This window comes from Acartia tonsa, chromosome 11 (genome assembly GCF_053477335.1).
Source record: "Acartia tonsa isolate MP-2025a chromosome 11, ASM5347733v1, whole genome shotgun sequence".
NCBI lineage: Eukaryota > Metazoa > Arthropoda > Copepoda > Calanoida > Acartiidae > Acartia > Acartia tonsa.
Window position 1 is genome coordinate 8767173 of NC_137270.1, and position 14663 is coordinate 8781835.

Here is a 14663-nt window from a genome sequence, read left to right on the forward strand (position 1 = left end):
TATCTCTGTGAACCGAAGAATATCGCTAACCGCTAGTGCTAACCTCCCCCCCTCCCCCCCCAAAAAATATTTTTTTCTTTATGGTCGACTCACACATATCCCCTTATAGAGGCCTTTAGTAGATTAGATAATGAATCTGTGGCTGTGTTTGTTGACTTCCAGCCGCTTCTAAACAAAAATGGACGGCTGTGGCAAAATCATTGAATATCAGCCATCATTTGAGTGGCCACGGCTGTCTAAAATGTTCATCACAGCTACTTTAAACGGCCCTAATTTAGCAGCGTTTTTAATATAAAAAAAAAGGATGACTACATCTATAGGTAATTAAGCAAAAAAAATCATGAAATGGACAATCGTACAAAGTGAGTTATAAAGCAGATGTTCAGTTCTGATAACCAAGAAAAAAAAGAGAGAAAATATAGAATAAGCACAAAGGAACAATTGGTCTATGTCTATTGAAGCATGACCGACAGATAGACGGACAAAACAAGTTTGCCTTTTATGTTCTTCTATCTGTTTTTTAACATACGTATCTATTTCTGAATTTTATATAAAAAATGGACTATGTATAAATTTTATACAATTTATACCGCTTTTTTTTCATAAATATTTAATTTTACTTAGTACGTAAATATTTTGGATCTACTGCAGTTCACGGTAAATATTGCCGGTAAGGAATATTTCCAAAAATCTATGAATTTTAAAGGCTGCTAGCTGCCAAACGGCTGAACGTACAGATCATACCCGCACACCATTTTAAGCGGCATAAGAAGGCCTACAAATAATCTAAAATAACATAGATCCAATGATGCACAGGGAAAGATTCACTGAAGAAAAAACGCGTAAAATAGGTCTTTTTCGCGCATTTCTCTGCACTGCGAGATAATTATGCATTATTGATTTATGGCTATTCCAGATTATTTGTAGGCCTTCTTATTCTGCCTAAAACAGTGTGCGGGAATGATCTGTACGTTCAGCCGTTTGGCAGCTAGCAGCCTTTGAAATTCATAGATTTTTGGAAATATTCCTTACCATCAATATCTTACCGTGAACTGCAGTAGATCTGATATTTTTACTACCGCTAGTTGTCGGATAAGACTAAGTTCGAATCTCGACCCAACACTCGTCATAACTTAAGATGTTAAAATGTTTCCTGCTGCGGCTATATCAGCATTCCCCCCACCCGCTAATAATATTCAATTTTACAAGGATGACAACATCTAAAACAGCGAAGCTTTAAAATCGGAACAATTACTCTTATAGAGTGTCAGAACTCAATAAAAAACATTAATTTCTAAGTCTGGACGAAATTGCAGATTTGTTGCAAGATTGCGTAAATATAGGATACAGTAAAAGAACATACTTTCATTTTTAGGATTTGATTATAGAGCTGCCACGCTTATAATACTTTACCTTGTTGTCCTAACAATCATTATTCCAAAAATCAGATGAATAGGATAATCATATCATACAAAAGAAAGTTGTCAAATTCATGTTCTAATTTGTACCTTACTGTTATGGAAATCATCATGCAAAGTTTGAAATCGATAGGACAATTCTAACATGCCTAAATAAAAGATCTAACCTTTACGGACGTACAAACGTATCGATAATAAATTATGGTCAATAATGGGTTCTAGGAAAGGTACACCAAATATTAGGAATTTTACTTTATAGTTTGTACCTTTAAATAGTAGATATAGTAAATTTCCATAAATGTCAATTATAAGCCCAACTTAAACATAAATAATTCATTTGAATGTTTGTAGCATATTTCAGAGCCATTGTGTATATTAAGTTTTTTTGTCTGAAGCTTAAGAATTCATTAACTACTAAACCGGTTGGAATCTCTTTTTGAGGTAAGCATCAAATAGGTCTTATGATGGTTTTAGTCTGTTTCAATTTTAAAAACAATCCTTGGGATGATATTAAGTTATTTCTAGGCCCTCGAATACAAAGCCTCTAGATGCAAGGGGCGCAGCCACTAGTCTATTATAGAAAGTATAAGTCAGTCTGGATGAACACAAAGATTTTCCTAACCCGGACATATTAAGCTTTTTCTTTACAAGGAATATTCCTACAATTCATTCTATGGTTTTATTCATTCTATTTGGGTATAAACAGAAATTAAGCTGCCATTTGTACGTACCTTTAAAGCTCTTTAGTCAGAACAATTACCTTGTATGTTAGTTTTGATCTTTTTCTATTTTAAAATGAATGGTAACATCTATAAATGCAAAGCTCTGAAATCAAACAAAAAATGAACCCTTGAAGAGTATCAAAATTGAATAAGCTGAATGGTACTAGTTCAAAGGTATATAAACATGTGGCAGTTTTGCATAATTACAGGATTCTGTTTAAGAACATACTTGCATTTTTAGGACTTGATTTTTAGAAATAATTCGCTTAAACTATTGTTTCTGATTGTCCTAGACATCATTGTTACAACAGAGTTGATAACATCCATGATTCCATGACAGCAATGTTTTAAAATCAATTGGTAGAAGATACAAACACGAACACTTGTATAGTGTAAAAACCTTTAAGCAGAATATTAATTTATAGGTATAAATATAATTGTACATAAACTTGTTGCAGAATTGCATTAATAAAGGATTCTGTTGAAGGACATACATTCTTTTCTGGGACTTGATTTTATAAATAATTTGATGAATAATTAGACTATTGTTCCCGGTTGTCCTAGGAATAATTGTTACAACAAGGATAATAGGATCCATAAATAAAAGCAACGCTATAAGATAAAATGGTATAAGAAACAAACAAGAACACTTATAGAGTATAAAAACTTAATAAGCAAAATATTAATTTAAAGGTAAAAACATTTAAACTTGTTGCAGAATTGCACGAATATAGGGTTCTGTTTAAGGACATACTTATATTTTTAGAACTTGATTTTAGAAGTACTAATAATATCCTTAATAGCATTAACCCACGGCTGTGGCTCAGCACAACACTGGGTCATATCCAAAGATGTTAAAATTGATTCCTACTGCTAAAATGTCAGATGCGCAACATAAATAGATAGAGTAGGAATGCCTTGGTCCAAAACAGGTCCAACTCATTACCATGCACAGCTAGTACTTCTCAGAGAAAGGTCGTGCAATCAAAATGTTGGTTGTCTGATGGGTGTTGATACCCTAATTGATTGAGCACGTTACATTGCAATTGAAAATGCAGAGTATGTTAAAAGGTGATGACGTGTAGAGGACTTGTACCCGAAGCATCACCACGCCTTTAGAGTCAAAAGTCAAAAAAATCCTTAATAGCAAAGCTCTAAAATCAAATGGTGGGTGAAACGAACATGAACTGAATACTCGTATAGTGGCAAAACTTAAAAGGCAGAATATGTTTAGGAAATCAATTCTAACATGCATGAACAACAGAAATTGGGTTTTATAATCTTAAAAGGATGTAATATTGTTTTTGGATATAAAATTCATGTATTATATTAGTAATATAAAAGATCATTTTAGCATATTTTAAAAAAAACAATGCACAACATACATTTATTTCCAAAATATTTATAGAAAACACAGTTATTTAACATTTTTGGCACTTATAAGATATCTTTCATTTGGATCAATATAATAATATAAGTCAAAAGTGTCCCAGTTAGGGCCACTAAAAGTCCTCTATTGACATCATAATATCCTTCAGCAGATAAGGGCCCAACAAGCTGAAACTTGAATATGGTTGACAGAAGTTGGGGTTTGTTGGACTCTTCCATCATTACATATTTTGACCTGAATAAGATAGTTTTGTACATAATATGTTTTTATTATATTCATTTTTGATATTGTCAAAATTATATATAAAGTATAAACTTACCACATGATATTTGTAAGTTTTTGCCTTTTTTGATCAGCTTCATCTGATGCAAGTCCAATGTATCCCAACATCAATAGTAATCCAAAACACAAGCCAATATTACACATTGTAGTGGTTGTATTATAATGACTTACCATAACTGTTGTAGAAAATATAAAAATAATAGAAACAATTGTTAGTGATGTAAAAATAAGAAACAGTCCAAAGCTTACAGATTCTTTAAAATCTGTCATAGCTTTCAATTGAAGTTGAAAAAAATCATTTAGCATGTCATCATTTTCTTCACCAACTAGATCTACTTTTTTCATTTCATCATCAGCAAACTTGATGCAGCAACCAAAGAAAATCAAATGGGAGAATATCAATAAGGTTGAGAATAAGAAAGAAGTTGTTATTATGAGTCCTACTAGGTTAGCAAGCCATTCTGGGTTTGAAAAATCTAAATTTGACACATAGTATCCAACATCAGTTACTATCATCACCAAAAATGCCAACAGCAAAAGCTTGGGACACACTGGACCTATGTAAAGATAAGTGATTAATTGGTGATTGAAATAAACATTAATTTGACATAGGTAAGGTAAAAACCAACACCATAATTTCAAATTTTTAAAACAGAAATGTTCATCTTCATATTTTATTTCTAAAATATTCTAAAGTAATGAATATGAAATTTTTTTAAGGAATATAGTGAGAAAGTTCTAAGTTTGCAAAAAAGCATAAAACTTTTTAGTTATTGAGCTTAAAACTTTAAAATTTTGAGAAAAAGGACATCTCAAACTAATTTTAAAAAATTTAACCTTGTCCTAGGATTAAAGTTTTTAGCAGGCTTCCTTTAATGCATATTCATTAAAAGTATTACCTTTAAAATCTTGTTTTTGAAAGACATTTTTCATATGTTTCTGTATCCTAAAGTTTAGAAAGGGACAGACAGCTCCAATAAGGATAAAGGAAATGTCAGTTACCACCATAAAGATAGAACTAGCACTAGTCTTACCTACAAAGTTAAAATAACAAGGGTGAAAACATATATAAATATAATAATATCATGTAAAAAGTTTTGTAAATTAATAATACACTTTATGGTAAGGATTATAGAGCTGCTAAGGTTTCTAGGTCATACCTAACTGGTACAGGAATCATCATGCCCAGTTAACTAGAAATATTACCTATATTTTTACCTTTAAAAAGTGGATAAGCTGATGCAAGTCCTCCACAGCTAACAAACAAAACAGACAGAATGCAGACAAGGCAGAGCTGAAACTTTGTGGTTGGAATTATACCAACACTGGTGAAACAGCTAAACATGGCTGGGTAAAAATTAAACTTCATTTTAGTGTTGTTGTTGCTCTTTTAATGTTTTAATGAAAAGTACTATAACTAATGAAATTGCTGGCAAATGTTAATATTTGCTTAGATATTGAACAAATTAAAAAAAAAGGTTAATGTCAAAACAGGCAAATACAATTTTAATTAAATAGTAAATATTTTTGCTTTGCATAAAGGAAAAAGGAAAAAATCAAAACATGTTTCAATGTAGGGAAAATTATTCAGATTTGGAGCAATTCTGGATTCTAAAATAAATTCTGAACCAAAATGGTTTAGGATATGAATTTTTTTTATAATTCCAATGATCTGCCATAAATATGATATATTAATCAAATAAAGATTACTAAAGATATGAGTGGCTGTGCTACTTAAACAATCAAATTAATAAGTTTTTATTGCTCATGTTAGTATTTACTTAAAAAAATTATTGGATACTTTTCCATGAAGCAAAAAATCAGTCTATCATAAACAGCACTCATGAAAATTATATTTCAATTGCAAGATCTTGTCAAGTGTCTTAGAGATATGCTTGCACGTTAGCAAGAATTTTTATATTCTAACATTTAGAATTATAGAGTAGTTTCATTACAAAAAATGATAATATAACTTATAATTATCTAAACTTTTTTTATATTTGAGCTCTAACTTTTTTAAATATTCCTTTCTCACCTTATCTATGTTTTTTGTCTTTATCTGTTAAAGTCTTAATATTTTAATATGACACTTTCAAAGTGTTTTTTTACTTTTTTGTTTAAGACCAATTTACAAAATCAATAACACTAAACTGTACCATGAACATAAAAACTTGAAAAGAAAAAAATATATTGTGTTAAAGGTTTTAGAGAGAGAGAGAGAGGACATTAATTTAATTTCATTCTACTAGTCCCAAAAGTTTTATGATAACGTTTTCTTATTTGTTTGTCTAACAGCTTTGGGGACCTTTGATTTGATTTTCGAACGTTTTAACCACTTACTCAACAGAAGGGACAATTTTGTGTATCATCATTAATCAATTTATCGGCTATTGTCTTATCCCTTTAGATCCCTGTGAAGGTTTATAGTTTCTTTGTGAAATAAAATGTTGGATCATACAATGTATTTAAATAGGATACGTCTGTTTGTTAAAATAGCTTTTACTGTTTATTTGGACATGTTAGAATTGTCCTAACGAGTCAAACTTTGCATAATGATTTCTATGACAATTTAAAAAGCGTAGCAATTCTGTTATCATTACCAGAAAGTCCGTATATCCATTTTATATATGCTGGATTTTTGCTTTTTGATGAAACATTTTTGTATGACATAATTATCCTGTTAGTCTTATTTTTGGAATAATGATTCCAAGGACAATAAGGTACATATTATAAGCGAAACAACTCTACATTAAAGTCCTAAAAATGCAAGCATGACTTAAACAGTATTATGTATTCAAGCAATTTGCAACAAATTTATTTACAGTTTTGCTAAGAATTACATATTTATATTCTTTTGATTTAGTTTCTATACTCTAAAATTGCTAATATTCGTTTGTCTTACCGTCTTATTTTGAGGTTTGCAATTATGGATGTTGTCATTCTGGTTTTTCTTGATCATTCAGTTTGAATATGTATGAAAATTTGTTATAAATATTGATAGGTTTGTCTCTTTCATGATAGTAATTAATATAAAACTTAATTAATCAGAAAATTGATCAGGCTAATTTTACTAATACTATGTGTGGACAGACTATGTTGATATATAAATATCTAGAGGCTGCGACCCTAACATATATGATCTTCGTTTTTAAAGGAACAAGGATGACAAAATCCATAAAAGCGAAGCACTGAAACGGTAGGACAAACGGACATTAACACTTGTATAGTGTCAGAACTGAATAATCATAATATAAATGTATAAGAGTCAAAGCAAAATTGTAAGTAAATTTGTTAAAAAAAACTGCTTGATTTAGGATAATGTTCATGGACATACTTACATTTTTAGGACTTGATTATAGAATTGCTTCGCTTATTACATTATACTTTGATGTCCCATTACAACAAATCTGCAATTTCGACCAGACTTAGAAATTAATGTTTTTTATTAAGTTCTTACACTCTATAAGAGTAATTGTTCCGATTTTAGTGCTTCGCTGTTTTAGATATTGTCATCCTTGTAAAATTGAATATTACCTAATTACTAAAAGAATCACCATGCAAAATTTGAAATCGATAGGACAATTCTAACATGCCTAAAATTATGAAAAAAGCTATCCGTTACGGACGGACCGACCCTAATTATAGAAAAGCTTCGCTTTTAAAAATGTAAAACAGCAGATAAATAGCAGAAAACCACCTCAAGACTTTAATTTCTAAGTAAAATAGCCAAAAACCATTACGGTACAGGTACTAACGCGAAGCTTTGATTAAATGGAGAACTTAATCGTTCCAGTAGTATAAAATATATACCGGATGCTCATTGATATATGGAATTTTTACATCAAATTTCAGCCGTATTTCAATAGAAATTCGTGTTTCTGGGTTTCTTACAGACGGAAGAACAGTTCGAATTATAGTTTAGATTTGTTATTAAAAAGGTTCATTATTTTCATTAATGCAAAGTTTTTCTATACAGCTTCGGGTCCGAAACTCTGTTTGTATTTATTTAGCTTCTTGTTTGTTTAGATATTTCGAACTGCGACGTTAGTCGTTAAAACTGGTTCCTACTGGTGTTTTTTTTTAAGGTGCACAACATTAATAGTTAGAGTAGGGGGAATGCCTTGGCCCCTAAAAAAATGCGCAACTTATTACCATGCACAGTTAGAACTTTCAGACAAATATCAATCAATCAAAGAGTTGGTTGTCTGATGGGTGTTGCTTTACCAAATAACTCGGGTGTTTGGACAGAAAAGGAGTGATTTTGCTCCTCTTTGTTATCCTAGATTTTTTGCTCTGACGTTAGTGTGTCATCGCTTGCAGCCTCACCCATATGAGGTAATTGAAAGTTTAGATATTTCAGTTATTTAATTTTTAAGCTCAAGAACATAAAAAAATATGTAAAAGCCAATTGTGTACATATACGTTTAAAGTTGAAAACACAGAAAATTAAGTTTGATGTTTTGTTGCTATTGAATTTAACTGTCCTTTTTTTTGTATGTCTATCATTCATATAAATATGTCACAAATTCTGGTGGCCATTGCTATTAAATTCCAATTTACTTTTACTTATAAAAACTATACTCATTAAATTTGATTTAGGGAATTGTATTAGACAAATAAAAGCAGCGCCTAGTTTTATAGCTGCAGTTGAAGATTTTAAAATAAATGGAACTGTGGCTGTGTTTGTTTTGTTGACTTGCAGCCGCTGTTAAACAAACACGGACGGCTGTAACAACATCATTAAAGATCAGCTATACTTTGGGTCGCGCCAGCTGTCCAAAAAATAAATCGCAGTAAATTTAAACTATTTAAAATTTAGCAGCCAGTTGCGATTTTTATTTTAATTAAGGAACATACATATAGAAGAACAAATAATCAAAACCTCAAAACCCAAAGAAACAAGAATTATGTCTATTGAATCATGACCGACAGATAGACGAACAAAACAAGTTTGCCTTTCATGTTCTTCTATCTGTTTTTTAACATACGTATCTATTTCTGAATTTTATATAAAAAATGGACTATGTATAATTTTTATACAATCTATACCGCTTTTTGTTTCATAAATATTTTAATTTTACTTAGTACGTAAATATTTTGGATCTACTGCAGTAAACGGTAAATATTGCTGGTAAGGAATATTTCCAAAAATCTATGAATTTTAAAGGCTGCTAGCTGCCAAACGGCTGAACGTACAGATCATACCCGCACACCATTTTAAGCGGCATAAGAAGGCCTACAAATAATCTAAATTAACATAGATCCAATGATGCACAGGGAAAGCTTTACTGAAGAAAAAAGCGTAAAATAGGTCTTTTTCGCGCATTCTCTGCACTGCGAGATAATTATGCATTATTGATTTATGGCTATTCCAGATTATTTGTAGGCCTTCTTATTCTGCCTAAAACAGTGTGCGGGAATGATCTGTACGTTCAGCCGTTTGGCAGCTAGCAGCCTTTGAAATTCATAGATTTTTGGAAATATTCCTTACCATCAATATCTTACCGTGAACTGCAGTAGATCTGATATTTTTACTACCGCTAGTTGTCGGATAGGACTAAGTTCGAATCTCGACCCAACACTCGTCATAACTTAAGATGTTAAAATGTTTCCTGCTGCGGCTTTATCAGCATTCCCCCCACCCGCTAATAATATTCAATTTTACAAGGATGACAATATCTAAAACAGTGAAGCTCTAAAATCGGAACAATTACTCTTATAGAGTGTCAGAACTTAATAAGCAGAACATTAATTTCTAAGTCTGGACGAAATTGCAGATTTGTTGCAAGATTGCGTAAATATAGGATACTGTAATATAGGATTTGATTATAGAGTTGCCTCGCTTATAATACTTTACCTTGTTGTCCTAAGAATCTAGATTCCAAAAATCAGATGAATAGGATAATCATATCATACAAAAGAAAGTTGTCAAATTCATGTTCTAATTTGTACCTTACTGTTATAGGAATCATCATGCAAAGTTAGAAATCGATAGGACAATTCTAACATGCCTAAATAAAAGATCTAACCTTTACGGACGTACGAACGTATCGATAATTTAAATTATGGTCAAGAATGGGTTTATGGGAAGGTACACCAAATATTAGGAATTTTACTTTATAGTTTGTACCTTTAAATATAGTAGATATAGTAAATTTCCCTTATACTAAAGTAACAGGATGTTTGTTTGTCTGTGTGTGTATCTGTGTATCTGTGTATCTGTGAGTCTGTACCGAAGGATCTCGCTAGCCGCTGAACCGATCGGGTTCTCCTTAACAGGGTAGCTTCTCATAGGTCCCGGGAAGGTTTATAACTATTTTTTTGAAAATTCCCCCCCCCCCAAAAAAAAAAAAAAATTTTAAATTTTTTAAATTAAAACAAAAATAATGTGAGAAATTAAAACAAAAATAAGGGGGGAGGCACCCCCCCCCCCCAAAGAAATTTTTTTTTTACTTTTTCTTTTAAAATTTACAATAAGATATTGGGTTATTAAATTTGACTATCTCCTCCTCAAGTGTCCCCTATAGGCCTCTAGGGGCGTAGCCGCTAGTAGTAGATATAGTTAATTTCCATAAATGTCAATTATAAGCCCAACTAAAACATAAATAATTCATTTGAATGTTTGTATCATACTTCAGGGCAATTGTGTATATAAAGTTTTTTTTTAGTCTGAAGCTTAAGAATTCATTAACTACTAAACCGATTGGAATCTCTTTTTGAGGTAAGCATCTTAAATAGGTCTTCTGATGGTTTTAGTCTGTTTCAATTTTAAAAACAATCCTTGGGATGGTTATGGGCGAAGCACTAGCAAATATACTCAGGCATTAGACACAGTGACTCCCACTAGTAAACTGGTCCTATGATAAAAAGGACTGAACGTAATGCTATTGATAGACAAAACCAATGATGGAAAAGATGTGCTTGAAACATGTTTTTAGTTTATTCCTACACTCAACTTAAATATAATTGGAATTATTAAAAATTAATAAAGTAAATCGTCAAGTAAAAAAAACTATAATTTCTGTTTTGATAAAATATGTACTTTGTGTTCTACTAGCAGTTAGGGTCTATGTATTTGAAGAGAACTAGCCTAAAACCATATCAAGAACAGTGGAAAGCTTTCCTCAAAGGGAGAACTCAATCGGTTCAGTAGTTGTCGAAATCTAAAGCTACAGACGAAAAGAACCTTAGTTATACAAAAAATTTAATGATTTAAGACAATAGGTATTGCTTCTAAAACCTCAAATCATGTTCTGTATTCTGTTATCAACACAGAAAATATGGAAATACTTTAAATGAACTTTGTTGAAAAAAAATATTTTTTAGCAGATGCCATTTTCCAAAAAAGTTGATGTTACTAGAAAGACAGACAAACAAATAAAAGATGTAGAGTAGCTATGTCGAATAAAAACTGACATACCACAATTAGTTTTTATACCTATGAATGTGGTTTTAATTTATACTCTAAAAAAAAAAAAATTTTTTGTAAAGATTTTGTACCATAAAAAATACAATAAAAAATTACAAGGAATTACTCACATCCTTCTCTTGTCCTAAGAATTTCGTGTGAAATTCTGCATTAGGGAATGTGTAAAAAATTGGTTAATTTAGGAAGGATATTTTTTTGAAACCTTTTTTACAGTGAAGGGTATGAACTATATTTACTAGTCAGATACATGTATGGTCTACAGTACATTAGAATTATTAATACACATACCTTTATTATCAGATTAATATAAAATTGTGTTCAATTTTTCAATTGAATTATATCAGTATTATTACATTGGATTTTTCCACTCTATGAGTGTGCTGATATTGCAACAAAATTTGTAACAAGAGCTATCCTAATACACTGCAATCCACACGTGAATCCAACGGTTGATTTTTAGTAATTATGGGTAATTGATAGTAAAAGATACAATTTACCCTCAATCAAATTATAATCATGGATAAAGGGATGGACAACTGAGAGAAATTAAATAATTATTGCATAATATCATAATGAAAGACAAAGTACTTTTATTCTGGTAAAACCAAAAATATGTTTAATGTCTGTTATTGGTGACATTCTATTATGAGACCCAATTTCCATGATATCTACGATGTCCTAATCGGTAAAATTAAGTTTTGCTTAACAATAAATAATATCTGTTTTTGGGAAAAGGCATGTAATATTATCAGAATCCTTCTACATATATGTCATTATAGTAGCTGTAAGTTGAAAAGGGTTATGAATTTCCTAAGGTTTTGTTGTCTGAATCTAGAAATCACGGAAAATACTAGTCAGAATTGGTTGTAATTATTAAGGAAGCTTTATAAATGACTTGGGATGGGTTTAAGCTATTTATGACCTTACTAACCTTCTTTAGATAATGGAAGGATGTTAAGGCGAAGAGAGAGAGAGAGAGAGAGAGTGAGAGAGAGGAATTGTAATAAATATAAAACCAAAAACTAATACAAAATTATAACTGAATTAAATTTTTTAAAATTTAATATAATGAAAAATAAACATATTTACAATTTCTTTATTCTAACAAATATTCATTTATTCCTGCTTTAAACTGGTTAAAATAGGACTAATCACTAATCAGTCCTTAGTATAGAAAAAAACGTCTCATAGAAAGTCTTTGATTATTATTAATGAATTCATGTTTGTGAACTATCTATTATAGCTGGCGTATAAAAAATTCCAGTATTGCTTCAAAACCGATTAATATCTGCTGGATTAAAACCGGTTCTCAACCATACTGAAAAATCATGTATATCAGAGTATCACAGACAATTTTCCATGAATATTAAAAAGAATCATAACATAAAACTTATTTTTTATTATGATATCCGCAAAAAGCTGTCTATAATACGATGTGATAAAATAACTATTCTATCACACTATTATTCCATCCCATTAATTACGGATGGAAATATAACAATTGAAAATATGAAATGGATCATAACTCATATCAAATTTATATATTTAAACCATTAATGGATATAGGTTATACGTGGTATATATAATGACAGTGGAAAACGTTTCCTCAATTAAGCTTGCTAATATGAACCTCACTTATTTGTCAATTCATTCCTGTAGGATGAGAGGGCACTGAATGCATGAAATTAGGGAAGCGCTGAGGTTCGTTACTTTAGTCAACTGCGAATATTACTTTATCAGAGTATATGAAAATCTAGTCCAACATCCAATTAAGAATATACCAATTCATACATGCGGATTGGGAATGCTAGACTTTTTAAATACCTCAAAGCTTGTATCCCCCCCCCCCCCCCCCCCTTGTGCCTTGTGCATGCCACTGGTTTCATTTCCAGAACAGCTCCCCTTAATCTAAAAGACGTATCTGTGTATAGTCAGTGATTAGTCTTAATTGGCTAAGGCATTCCCTCTGCTATTTAGTTTACAATTTTACAATTACAGATATTTTTTGTTTTAACTTTGAAAGATATATTAACTTAAGCAGTTAAAGTTACATTTAATGTTTATTCAAAATTTGTCCTAAAACAAAAAAAAATTCAGATTTCATGACACTGACAGTTCTGTGACATGTGTTTATATTGAAATACTGATATATAAACAAAAATTTGTTAAAAATGAAATTGTTAGAAGTGGTGTTTTCTCTGTTGATACTGCAACCATTTGGCTGCTTAGCCTCAATGAAAACTACATATGTAAGGTAGGAATGATGATCACCATTAATTTTAATAAGAACCTATAAGTTGAAACTAACTTCAAACAATATCATTGTCAGATATTCAAAAGAATTTTTGGTTATTTGATCTAAAAGGAATAGTAAAATCAAAAATCTAAATTAAATACTTTTTTGCTGTCTAAGTCTTATCCTTTACAATAAATTTAAAAGTATAGATGTATAAAACACAAACCTGCCAGCAAATTTTTTTCTCTGCCTATTGAAGCGACTTGGGTGTGTTTATATTTCCAAAACTATTGGCTGATATTCATTATTCAAAGACCCGAATGCAAGTTGGCACAGGGTCACCACACTGTAGGTAGAGTAACATATGCATGCCTATAACTTTCTTAAATCAAAAATCACAGAAATCTAGGATAAATTATATTTTAATTCATCCAACATATTATACTCTTCCATATCTTTTTTTCTAGGACAATCAACATATCAGTAAGTAACTGGAATGCTCGGAAAACAAGAACCACACCAGCCAAGAATATTCTTGATTGTGGCTACAAATGCAACTACTGGAAGTTTCAAGAAGATTCTTGTAACAGTTACAGGTCAATTTTGTTCTTATTTGTATGAAGTCAAAAAATTTGTTTGTGTTTCATTGGCATAAATATCCATCTTTACTTCATCTTTGTACTACAGCTACTCTAAGAATAACTAGTGTTTGTCCATTCCTACAATTAATTGCTATTCAATTAAGAAGATTACAATTGGCTGTTTGAAAAAATTAACCTAGATCTTATTTAACCCTTGCAAGCTGAATTAACCTTGCTGAGCTCTCTTAATCCTAATTTAGTTCAATTTAGCCTGTGGTCCTTTAAGATTCTGGAGATGAGTTAAACAATCTAATTTTAGCTACAACAAAGAGTTACAACAATGTGAACTGGCGTACCTGGATTTTCTGGAAGATCCTGATTCTGGGGAAGAGGCTAAAAGTATACTTATAGAGTATGATGTTGTACCTACCATACCAATGTACTGCAGAGGTGGCCAAGGTTGCTGTAACCGGGAACATCTCTATGGGTAAATGATATCCTATATTATTTATAAAGTAGTAAGACTTTTTTGTCTGTAGCAAAAGATCTCGCTAGCTGTTGAACATATATGGTTCTCCTTTACAGTGGAGTGAAAAGAAAGATAA